Raw genomic sequence first — 12669 nt, 5'->3', positions numbered from 1 at the left:
TGGAAATAACCTTTAAGTTCATGAAATATCCTGCCTGTCTTTTCATACTTGGGGTCTTGGATCATGCCAGATAGTTTATTCTAACAATGTGATTTATTTTGGGGGTCTTGTGTGATGCTATATTAATTTGACCTCTGGAGGGGCTGGAAAAGGAGCAACTAAGGTTAATCACCCTAATGTTCCATGCCTATGTGACTGACACCAAAGCTCAGGTGAGCTCCCCTGGTTAGCAATACTTTGTACATGTTGTCACATATTGTTGCTGGGAGAATTAAGCACTGTCTGTACAGCTCCACTGGGAGAAAACAACTAGAAACTTGCTCCTGGTCTTTCCAGTGTGTGTTTTTCCTTTGCTGATTTTAATCTGTGTTCTTTCACGTAGTAGACCATAACCATGAGCATAACATGTTTTCAGGGTTCTTTGAGACCTAGTGAATCATTAAATCTGAGGGTGATTTGGGGAACACCGGACATGGTATCCAATTGCTTCAGTACCATTTTCTGGAAAAACTATTTTTCTCCATTGACCCCTTTGTCAAAGATCAGTCGACTCTATTTGGGTGGGTTTATTTCTGTGCTCTCTATTCTGTTAAATTAATGTATTTACCTATTCTTTCACTAATACCAATGCTGTCTTGTTTACTGTAGCTTCACAGTAAGTGTTGAATTCATATAAAGTCAGCCTTCTGACTTGGTTCTTTTTCTTCAGTATTGGCCTCTTTTTTTCCACGTAAATCTTGGAATCAACTTGTCAATATTCACAAAATAACTTGCTGGGATTTTTATTGGGATTATGTGAATTGATAGTCAAGTTGGTAAGAATTGACATCTTAACAATATTGAATCTTCCTATTTATTAACATGGACTATCTCTCCATTTATTTAGATCTTTTAAATTTTCTTTCATTGGAGTTTTGTAGTTTTCCTCATGAACACCCTGTACATATTTTGTTAGATTTAAAGCTCAGTATTTATCTGTGTGTGTGTGTGTGTGTGTGTATGCGTGCACTAATGTAATATGGTATTGTGTTTGAAATTTCAGATTCCAATTGTTCATTGCTTGTGTATGTGAAAGGAATTGACTTTGCATATTAACATATCCTGAAACCTTTCTACAATTCCTCATTAGTTCCAAGATAGTTTTTGTTGTTGATTCTGTGAGATTTTCTACGTAGGCAATCATATCACCTGTGAACAAAGACAATTTTAGTTATTCCTTCTAAAGCTATATGCCTTTAATTTCCTTTTTTTCTTGTGTTAATGCATTAGCTAGGAAATCCAATACAATGTGGAAAAGGAGTAGTGAGAGGGGACATCCTTGCCTTGTTCCCAATTTATCTCCCTTTGTAACAGGAAAAGCATCTAGTTTCTCACAACTAATAATGATGTTAGCTATAGGTTCTTTGTAGATGTTCTTTATAAAGTTGAAGAAGTTTCCCTCCATTCCTGGTTTGCTAAAATTTTTTTGTCATAAATGAGTGATGGATTTTGTCAAATGCTTTTTCTACATCTATCTGATAATGTAATTTTTCTTCTTAAGCCTATTGATGTGATAAATAACATTAATTGATTTTCAAATGTTGAACCAGGCTTGCAGGCCTGGAATAAATCTCATTTGGTCATGTTGTATAATTCTTTACATTGTTGGATTTGATTTGCTAATATTTTGTTGAGGATTTTTCCATCTATGTTCATGAGAGATATTGGCCTGTAGCTTTCCTGCTGTAATATCTTTATCTGGTTTCAGTATCAGGGTAACACTAACCTCATGGAATGATTTAGGAAGTATTACTCTGCTTCTATTTTATGAAAGAGATTGTAGAGAATTGGTATCATTTCTTCCTTAAATGTTTAGTAGAATTCACTAGTGAACCCATCTGGGCCTGGTGCTTTCTTTTTTGGAAAGCTATTAATTATTGATTCAATTTCTTTAATCATTTAAAGGCCTATTCAGATTATCTATTTTTCCTTATGTGAGTTTTGATAGTTTGTGTCTCTCAAGGAACTGATCCACTTAGTCTAAGTCATCAAATTTGTGGGCATAACATTGTTCATAATATTCCTCTATTATCCTTTTTTTAAAAAAAATTTTTGGCTGCATCACACAGCATGTGGGATCTTAGTTCCCAGGCCAGGGATCGAACCTGCACCCCTTGTGTTGGAAGCGTGCAGACTTAACCACTGGACTGTCAACTAAGTCCCCCTCTATTATCCTTTTAATGTCCATGAGATTAGTAATGATGAGCCCCCTTTCACATATTTCTGATATTAGTAATTATTGTCTTCTCTTTTTCTTTTCTTGGTTGGCCTGGCTAAAGGTTTATCAATTTTATTGATCTTTTCAAAGAACCAGCTTTTGGTTTTTATTGGCTTCCTTTATTGATTTCTTGTTTTCAGTTGTTTTGATTTCTGCCCTAATTTTTCAATTTATTTTCTTCTACTTGCTTTAGGTTTGTCTTACCATTATTTACCTAGTCTCCTAAGGTGAACACTTAAAGTAGTGATTTTAGAGTTTTCTTTTTTACTAATAAATACATTCAATGTTATAAAATTTCCTCTTAATCACTGTTTTCATGGTGTCACACAAATTTTGATGTATTTTCATTTTCATATAGGTCAAACTATTTTTTCATCTCTCTTGAGACTTCTTTGACCTATGTATTATTTATAAGTTTACTCTCCAAATGTTTTTTTTATTTTCCAGCTATCTTTCTGTTATTGATTTCTAGTTTAAGTGCATTGTGGTCTAAGAGCATAGTTTACATGATAAATATTCTTTCAAATATGTTAAGATGTGTTTTATGGCCTAGAATATGCTCTATCTTGGTGAATGTTCCATGTAAGCTTGAGGAGAACGTGGATTATATTTCTGTTGGATGAAGTAATCTATAAATGTCAATTAGATCCAGTTGGTTAGTGGTGCTGTTCAATTCAATTGTATTCTTACTGATTTTATGCCTGATTTTGACAGACTGGGTCTGTCAAATACTGATAGGGGTGTTGAAGTCTCCAACTATAATAGTGGATTTGTCTATTTCTCCTCGATGTTCTCAGTTTTTGCCTCACTGTTTTGATGCTCTGTTGTTAGGTGTATACACATTAAGAATTGCTATGTATTCTTGGAGAATTGATTATTTTATCATTATGCAGTGCCCCTCTTTATCTCTGATAATTTTCCTTGGTCTGAAGTCTGCTTTGTCTGAAATTGATATGTCTACTCCAGCTTTCTTTGATTAGTATTGGCATGGTATATCTTTCTCCATCATTTTACTTTTAATATATTTGTGTCTTTATATTTAAAGTGGATTTCTTATAAACGAGTTGTGTTTTTTAATCAATTATGACAGTTTCTGTCTTTTAATTTGTATATTTAGACCATTCACATTTAAAATGATTATTGATACAGTTGGGTTAATTTCTACCATGTTTGTAAATGTGCTCTATTGGTCACACTTTTCCTTTTTTATCTTCCCCTCTTTTTCTGCCTTCTCTAGTTATAACTGAACGTTTTACAGGATTGCCTTTTCCCTTTTCTTTCAGTAAATCAGTTGTACTTCTTTTTAAATATTTTTAGTGGTTGTCTTAGAGTTTGCAACATACATTTACAACTAACATAAATCCAGATTCAAAGGACATTATACAATTTCATGAGTGGTACAGGTGCTTTATAACAGATTATTCCCAATTCCTCCCTCATGTCTCTTATAGCCTTGCTGTCATTTATTTCACTCATCCATATGCTATAACCACCCAACACATTGTTGCTATTATTATTTTGAACAGTTATCTATTAGATTCATTAAGAATAAGAAAAATAAAGGACTTTAATTAAAGATACTCTTCCTTTTGTTAGGTAGATCTGAGTTTTTGACCTATATCATTTTCCATCCCTCTAAAAAACTTCTTTAAATTTTCTTACAAGCAATAGATTTCCTCAATTTTTCTTTGTCTGAAAAAGTGTTTATTGTTTCTTTATTTTTGAAGGGCAATTTTTTGCTAGATCCAGAACTCTAAGTTGATTTTTTTTCTTTTAACACATTAATATTTCACTCCATTCTCTTCTTCCTTGTGTGGATTCTGATAATAAGCCTCATGTATTTCTTATCCTTGCTCTTTTAAAGGTAAGGCATATTTTCCTTCTGACTTCTTTCAAGATTTGCTCTTTGTCTTTGGTGTCCTGTAGTTTGAATATGATATGCCTAAGCATAGTTTTGTGGGTTTTTTTTTTCATATTTATACTGCTTGGTGTTCGCTGAGTTTGCTGGATCAGTGATTTTGGTGTCTGTCATTAATTTTGGAATTTTTAAAACATTTTATTTATTTTATTTTTGGCTTCAAATATTTCTTCTACTTCTTTCTTTCTTCTCATTCTTATATTCCCATTACATGTATGTTATATCTTTTGCAATTGTTCCACATTTCTTGGGTGTTCTTTTATTTTTAATTCTATTTTTCTTTTAAAATTTCAGTTTGGGTAGTTTCTTATTTTTTTTAATTAATTAATTTATTTATTTATTTTTGGCTGTGTTGGGTCTTCATTGTTGCACGTGGGCTTTCTCTCGTGGCAAGCAGGGGCTACTCTTCGTTGCAGTGCGCGGGTTTCTCATTGCGGTGTCCTTTCTTGTTGCAAAGCGCAGGGTCTAGGCATGTGGGCTTCAGTAGTTGTGGTGCACAGGCTCATTAGTTGTGGCTTGCAGGCTTAGTTGCTCTGCAGCATGTGGGATTCTCCTGGACCAGGGCTCGAAGCTGTATCCCCTGCATTGGCAGGTGAATTCTTTTTTAAAAAAAATAAATTTATTTTTATTTTTGGCTGTGTTGGGTCTTCGTTGCTGCACACGGACTTTCTCTAGTTGCAGCCAGTGGGGGCTACTCTTCATTGCAGTACATGGGCTTCTCATTGCAGTGGCTTCTCTTGTTGCAGAGCACGGGCTCTAGATACATGGGCTTCAGTAGTTGTGGCACGCAGGTTCAGTAGTTTTGGCTTGCAAGCTCTAGAGCACAGGCTCAGTAGTTGTGGTGCACGGGTTTAGTTGCTCCACGGCATGTGAGATCTTCCCAGACTAGGACTTGAACCCATGTCCCTTGCATTAGCAGGCAGATTCTTAACCACTGCACCACTAGGGAAGCCTTGGGTAGCTTCTATTGATATCTTCAAGACCACTGATTCTTTCCTTGGCTGATTCCAGTCTACTGATGAGACTACCAAAGACATTCTTCTTATCTTTTACAATGCTCTTGATTTCTGGCATTTTCTTTTGACTCTTTCTTAGAATTTCCACCTCTCTGCTTACATTACCCACCTGTTCTTGCATGTTGTCTACTCTTTCATTAGAGCCTTTAACATATTAATCATAGTAATTTTAACTTCCATATCTGCTCATTCAAAAATCTGTGTCTTATCTGAGTTTGGTTCTTTTCAAACTGTGTTTTTACTTGCCTTTTATCATGGCTTGTAATTTTTTGTTGAAAGCTGGACATGATGTATCAAGAAATAGAAACTGAAATAATTAAGCTTTTAGTATGAGATTTTATATTAATGGGGCAAGGAATGGGACTGAGTTTCATGTTTAATGTAGCTGTAAGTGTCAGAGGCTTCAGTATCCCCTATTTTCCTTGTTTGTTTGTTTGTTTCCTCTCTTGTTGTCCTTGGGTTTCCCTTAGAATTCCTTCTTAAATAGAGTTTGTGTCTTGCAGCTCTCTCATTTGTAATTCACTGTTATAGGTAATCCACTAGAACTTTGTTGATTTGCGGGCAAATTCTTGGGGAGGGGATGCATTCTATAATCTTATATAAATCTCAGCTTTTTAGTTGGACCCAGTCTCTGGGCTGTGCCCTTCAAAGAATTTCTTAGCCTTTGTGTTTACTTCTCTTACATGAGACAGGAAGGCTAAAGGGGGCCAGAGTTGGCTAACTGATTTTCCGCAGCTCAGATAAAACTCTGGTAAAGTAGTTTCCCTTAGAGGACAAGTCTTTGTTATGGACAATGCTCCAGGCCTATTTCCAAATAATTGCTTTTCCTCTCCCTTTGCAAGGAACATGAGATTTTTCCCCAATCTTTAATGTGAGAACTGGGTGGAGCTTCTGGAGGTAAAACACACAAAGTGTACCCTAACTTAGACTGAGCCCTGAGGAGTTTTTAACTCTCAAGCTAGTTCATGCTGAGTCTCCAATAATTCATCACAATCACTAAAGGGTTCCTACCATTTTATTAAGAAACATAGAATCAGTTAGGAAACATATGAGTTTATTTCCTTTAAAAAATGAGCTAGAGATAGCCTCATCCACCAGAGGGCAGACAGCAGAAGCAAGAAGAATTACAATCCTGCAGCCTGTGGAACAAAAGCCACATTCACAGAAAGAGAGACAGGAAGAAAAGGCAGAGGGCTATGTGCCAGATGAAGGAACAAGATAAAACCCCAGAGAAACAACTAAATGAAGTGGAGATAGGCAACCTTCCAGAAAAAGATTTCAGAATAATGATAGTGAATATGATCCAGGACCTCGGAAAAAGAATGGAGGCAAAGATCGAGAAGATGCAAGAAATGTTTAACAAAGGCCCAGAAGAATTAACAAACAAACAGAGATGAACAGTACAATTACTGAAATGAAAACTACACTGGAAGGGATCAATAGCACAATAACTGAGGCAGAAGAACGGATAAGTGACCTGGAAGACAGAATGGTGGAATTCACTGCTGCAGAACAGAATGGAGAAAAAAGAATGAAGAGAAATGAAGACAGCCTAAGAGACATCTGGAACAACATCAAAGGCAACAACATTCGCATTATAGGGGTCCCAGAGGAGAAGAGAGAGAGAGAAAGGACCCAAGAAAATATTTGAAGAGATTATAGTCGAAAACTTCCCTAACGTGGGAAAGGAAATAGCCACCCAAGTTCAGGAAGCACAGATAGTCCCATAGAGGATAAACCCAAGGAGAAACACGCTGAGACACATAGTAATCAAATTGGAAAAAATTAAAGACAAAGAAAACTTATTGAAAGCAGCAAGGGAAAAATGACAAATAACATACAAGGGAACTCCCATAAGGTTAACAGCTGATTTCTCAGCAGAAACTCTACAAGCCAGAAGGGAGTGGCATGATATACTTATAGTGATGAAAGGGAAGAACCTACAACCAAGATTACTCTAGCTGGCAAGGATCTCATTCAGAGTAGATGGAGAAATCAAAAGCTTGACAAGCAAAACCTAAGAGAATTCAGCACCACCAAACCAGCTCTACAACAAATGCTAAAGGAACTTCTCTAAGTGGGGAACACAAGAGAAGAAAAAGACCTGCAAAAACAAACCCAAAACAATTGAGAAAATGGTCATAGGAACATACATATCAATAATTACCTTAAACATGAATGGATTAAATGTTCCAACCAAAAGACACAGGCTTGCTGAATGGATACAGAAACAAGACCCATATATATGCTGTCTACAAGAGAACCACTTCAGACCTAGTGACACATACAGACTGAAGGTGAGGGGATGGGAAAAGGTATTCCATGGAAATGGAAATCAAAAGAAAGCTGGAGTAGCAATACACATATCAGGTAAAATAGACTTTAAAATAAAGAATGTTACAAGAGACAAGGAAGGGCATTACCTAATGATCAAGGGATCAATCCAAGAAGAAGATATAACAATTATAAATATATATGCACCCAATGTAGGAGCACCTCAATACATAAGGCAACTGCTAACAGCTATAAAAGAGGAAATCGACAGTAACACAATAATAGTGGGGGATTTTACACCTCACTTACACCAATGGACAGATCATCCAAAATGAAAATAAATAAGGAAACACAAGCTTTAAATGACACAATAGACCAGATAGATTTAATTGACATTTATAGGACATTCCATCCAAATACAGCAGATTACACTTTCTTCTCCAGTGTGCATGGAACATTCTCCAGGATAGATCACATCTTGGGTCACAAGTCAAGCCTCAGTAAATTTAAGAAAAATGAAATCATATCAAGCATCTTGTCTGATCACAACGCTATGAGATTAGAAATGAATTACAGGGAAAAAACCATAAAAAGCACAAACAAATGGAGGCTAAACAATACGCCACTAAATAACCAAGAGCTCACTGAAGAAATCAAAGAGGAAATCAAAAAATACCTATAGACAAATGACAATGAAAACACGACAATCCAAAACCTGTGGGATGCAACAAAAGCATTTCTAAGAGGGAAGTTTATAGCTATACAAGCCTACCTCAAGAAACAAGACAAATCTCAAATAAACAATCTAACCTTACACCTAAAGGAAATAGAGAAAGAAGAACAAACAAAACCCAAAGTTAGCAGAAGGAAAGAAACCATAAAGACCAGAGCAGAAATAAATGAAATAGAAACAAAGAAAACAGTAGCAAAGATCAATAAAACTAAAAGCTGGTTCTTTGGGCTTCCCTGGTGGTGCAGTGGTTGAGAGTCCGCCTGCCGATGCAGGGGACACGGGTGCATGCCCCGGTCCGGGAAGGTTCCACATGCCGCAGAGTGGCTGGGCCCGTGAGCCATGGCCGCTGAGCCTGCGCATCGGGAGCCTGTGCTGCGCAACGGGAGAGGCCACAACAGTGAGAGGCCCGCGTACCGCAAAAAAAAAAAAAAAAAAAAAAGCTGGTTCTTTGAGAAGATAAACAAAAAATTGATAAACCATTAGCCAGGCTCATCACAAAAAAGAGGGAGAGGACTCAAATCAATAAAATTAGAAATGTGAAAGGAGAAGTTACAACACACACCGCAGAAATACAAAGCATCCTAAGAGACTACTACAAGCAACTCTATGCCAATAAAATGGACAACCTGGAAGAAATGGACAAATGCTTAGAAAGGTATAATCTCCCCAGACTAAACCAGGAAGAAATAGCAAATATGAACAGACCAATCACACGTAATGAAATTGAAACTGTGATTAAAAATCCTCCAACAAACAAAAATCCAGGACCAGGTGGCTTCACAGGTGAATTCTAGCAAACATTTAGAGAAGAGCTAACACCCATCCTTCTAAAACTCTTCCAAAAAATTGCAGAGGGAGGAAGACTCCCAAACTCATTCTATGAGGCCACCATCACCCTGATACCAAAACCAGACAAAGAGACTACAAAAAAAGAAAATTACAGACCTTCACTGATGAATATAGATGCAAAATTACAGACCTTCACTGAGGAATATAGATGCAAAAATCCTCAACAAAATGCTAGCCAACAGAATCCAACAACACATTAAAAGGATCATACACCATGATCAAGCAGAATTTATCCCAGAGATGCAAGGATTCTTCAATATACACAAATCAGTCAATGTGATATACCATACTAACAATCTGAAGAATAAAAACCATATGATCATCTCAATGGATGCAGAAAAAGTTTTGACAAAATTCAACACCCATTTATGATAAAAACTCTCCAGAAAGTGGGCATAGAGGGAACCTACCATAACATAATAAAGGCCATATATGACATCATTCTCAATGGTGAAAAACTGAAAGCATTTCCTCTAAGATCAGGAACGAGATAATATTATAATCTCACCACTATTATTCAACACAGTTTTGGAATCCCTAGCCATGGCAATCAGTGAGTAAAAGGAATAAAAGGAATACAAATTGGCAGTGAAAAAGTAAAACTGTCACTGTTTGCAGATGACATGATACTATACATAGAGAATCCTAAAGATGCCACCAGAAAACTCCTAGAGCTAATCAATGAATTTGGTAAAGTTTCAGGATACATATTTAATGCACAGAAATCTCTTGCATTCCTATACACTAATGATTAAAAATCTTTAAGAGAAATTAAGGAAACACTCCCATTTACCATTGCAACAAAAAGAATAAAATACCTAGGAAGAAACCTACCTAGGGAGACAAAAGACCTGTATGCAGAAAACTATAAGACACTGATGAAAGATATTAAAGATGATACCAACAGATGGAGAGATATACCATGTTCTTGGATTGGAAGAATCAATATTGTGAAAATGACTATACTACCCAAAGCAATCTACAGATCCAATGCAATCCCTATCAAATTCCCAATGGCATTTTTTATGGAACTAGAACAAAAAATCTTAAAATTTGTATGGAGACAAAAAAGACCCCGAATAGCCAAAGCAGTCTTGAGGGAAAAAATCGGAGCTGGAGGAATCAGACTCCCTGACTTCAGACTATACTACAAAGCTACAGTAATCAAGGCAATATTGTACTGGCACAAAACAGAAACATAGATCAATGGAACAAGATAGAAGGCCCAGAGATAAACCCACGTACCTATGGTCAACTAATCTATGACAAAGAAGGCAAGGATATACAATGGAGAAAAGACAGTCTCTTCAATAAGTGGTGCTAGGAAAACTCGACAGCTACATGTGAAAGAAGGAAATTAGAACACTTCCTAACACCATACACAATAATAAACTCAAAATGGATTCGAGACCTAAATGTAAGACCAGACACTATAAAACTCTTAGAGGAAAACATAGGAAGGACACTCTTTGACATCAATCACAGCAAGATTTTTTTTTTTTTTTTTTTTGCGGTACACGGGCCTCTCCCTGTTGTGGCCTCTCCCGTTGTGGAGCACACGCTCCGGACACGCAGGCTCAGCAGCCATGGCTCACAGGCCCAGCAGCTCCGTAGCATGTGGGATCTTCCCTGACTGGGGCATGGACCCGTGTCCCCTGCATCGGCAGATGGACTCTCAACCACTGCGCCACCAGGGAAGCCCAGCAAGATCTTTTTTGATCCACCTCCTAGAGTAAAGGAAATAAAGACAAAAATAAACAAATGGGACCTAATGAAACAAAAACTTCCTTTGCACAGCAAAGGAAACCATAAACAAGACGAAAAGACAACCCTCTGAATGGGAGAAAATATTTGCAAATGAATCAACGGACAAAGGATTAATCTCCAAAATATATAAACAGCTCATGCAGCTCAATATCAAAAAAACAAACAACCCAATCCAAAAATGGTCGGAAGACCTAACGGACATTTCTCCAAAGAAGACATACAGATGGCCAAGAAGCACATGAATAGCTGCTCAACATCACTACTTATTAGAGAAATGCAAATCAAAACTACAATGAGGTATCACCTCACACCAGTTAGAATTGGCAGCATCAGAAAATCTACAAACGACAAATGCTGGAGAGCATGTGGAAAAAAGGGAACCCTCTTGCACTGTTGGTGGGAATGTAAATTGATACCGTCACTATGGAGAACAGTATGGAGGTTCCTTAAAAAACTAAAAATAGAATTACCATATGATCCAACAATCGCACTACTGGGCATATACCCAGAGAAAACCATAATTCAAAAAGACACACACACACCTGAATGTTCATTGCAGCACTATTTGCAATAGCCAGGTCATGGAAGCAACCTAAATGCCCATCGACAGACGAAGGGATAAAGAAAATGTGGTACATATACACAATGGAATATTACTCAGCCATAAAAAGGAATGAAATTGGGTCATTTGTTGAGACGTGGATGGATCTAGAGACTGTCATACAGAGTGAAGTAAGTCAGAAAGAGAAAAACAAATATTATATATTAACGCATATATGTGGAACCTGGGAAAATGGTACAGATGAACCGGTTTGCAGGTCAGAAACTGAGACACAGATGTAGAGAACAAATGTATGGACACCAAGAGGGGCCAGCGGCGGGGTGGGGTGGGTGGTGGTGTGATGAATTGGGCGTTTGGGATTGACATGTATACACTGTTGTGTATAAAATTGATGACTAATAAGAACCTGCTGTATAAAAAAATAAATAAAATAAAATTCAAAAATTCAAAAAAATGAGCTATATACACAAAGCTTTGGCAATGCTAATTAAAAAAAAAGGAAAACTCAAATGCCTAGAAATGGGAGGGAGAATTATAGACAGGTATACATGGGTACAATGTACAATGAGTCCTGCCAGGCCAAGCCCAGCTCAGTTCGGAGCCTGTGATAGCGCATCCCATGATGATATGGGGAGCTCACGGGAGAGGAAGCTGATACTTATAGAGTTCCCCAGTCAGCAGGCAGTGAGTGGGTGGAAGCACCTGAAACAGAAGGCTGTGCACCACCCTGATTGAGAGATGAGATTTCATATTAATGGGGCAATGGGCCAGAACCATGATGCTCCCACACGGAGCCTTTTTGGACCAGCCTTCCTTGCCAGAGGGAACCCATCACAGGGGGACCAGCAGACCTTGGCCCAAGGCCCCATGCTAAACCACTGCCCTTGCACATTTAAAGCCTTGACTAATGAGGAATCTCAGCTTCAACAAGTTTGGTGGAAGATAGAAAAGGCTCAGGGCCCATTGTGGGGATGGAAAATTCTCCCCACCCTCTCCAGCATTTATTATTTCCAGATTATGGAGGTTCCTTAAAAAACTACAAATAGAACTACCATATGACTCAGCAATCCCACTACTGGGCATATACCCTGAGAAAACGGTAATTCAAAAAGAGTCATGTACCAAAATGTTCATTGCAGCTCTATTTACAATAGCCCGGAGATGGAAACAACCTAAGTGTCCATCATCGGATGAATGGATAAAGAAGATGTGACACATATATACAATGGAATATTACTCAGCCATAAAAAGAAATGAAATTGATCTATTTGTAATGAGGTGGATGGACCTAGA

Source organism: Grampus griseus (assembly GCF_964374135.1).
Source record: "Grampus griseus genome assembly, chromosome: 1".
Lineage (NCBI taxonomy): Eukaryota > Metazoa > Chordata > Mammalia > Artiodactyla > Delphinidae > Grampus > Grampus griseus.
This window is presented reverse-complemented; position numbering follows the sequence as displayed.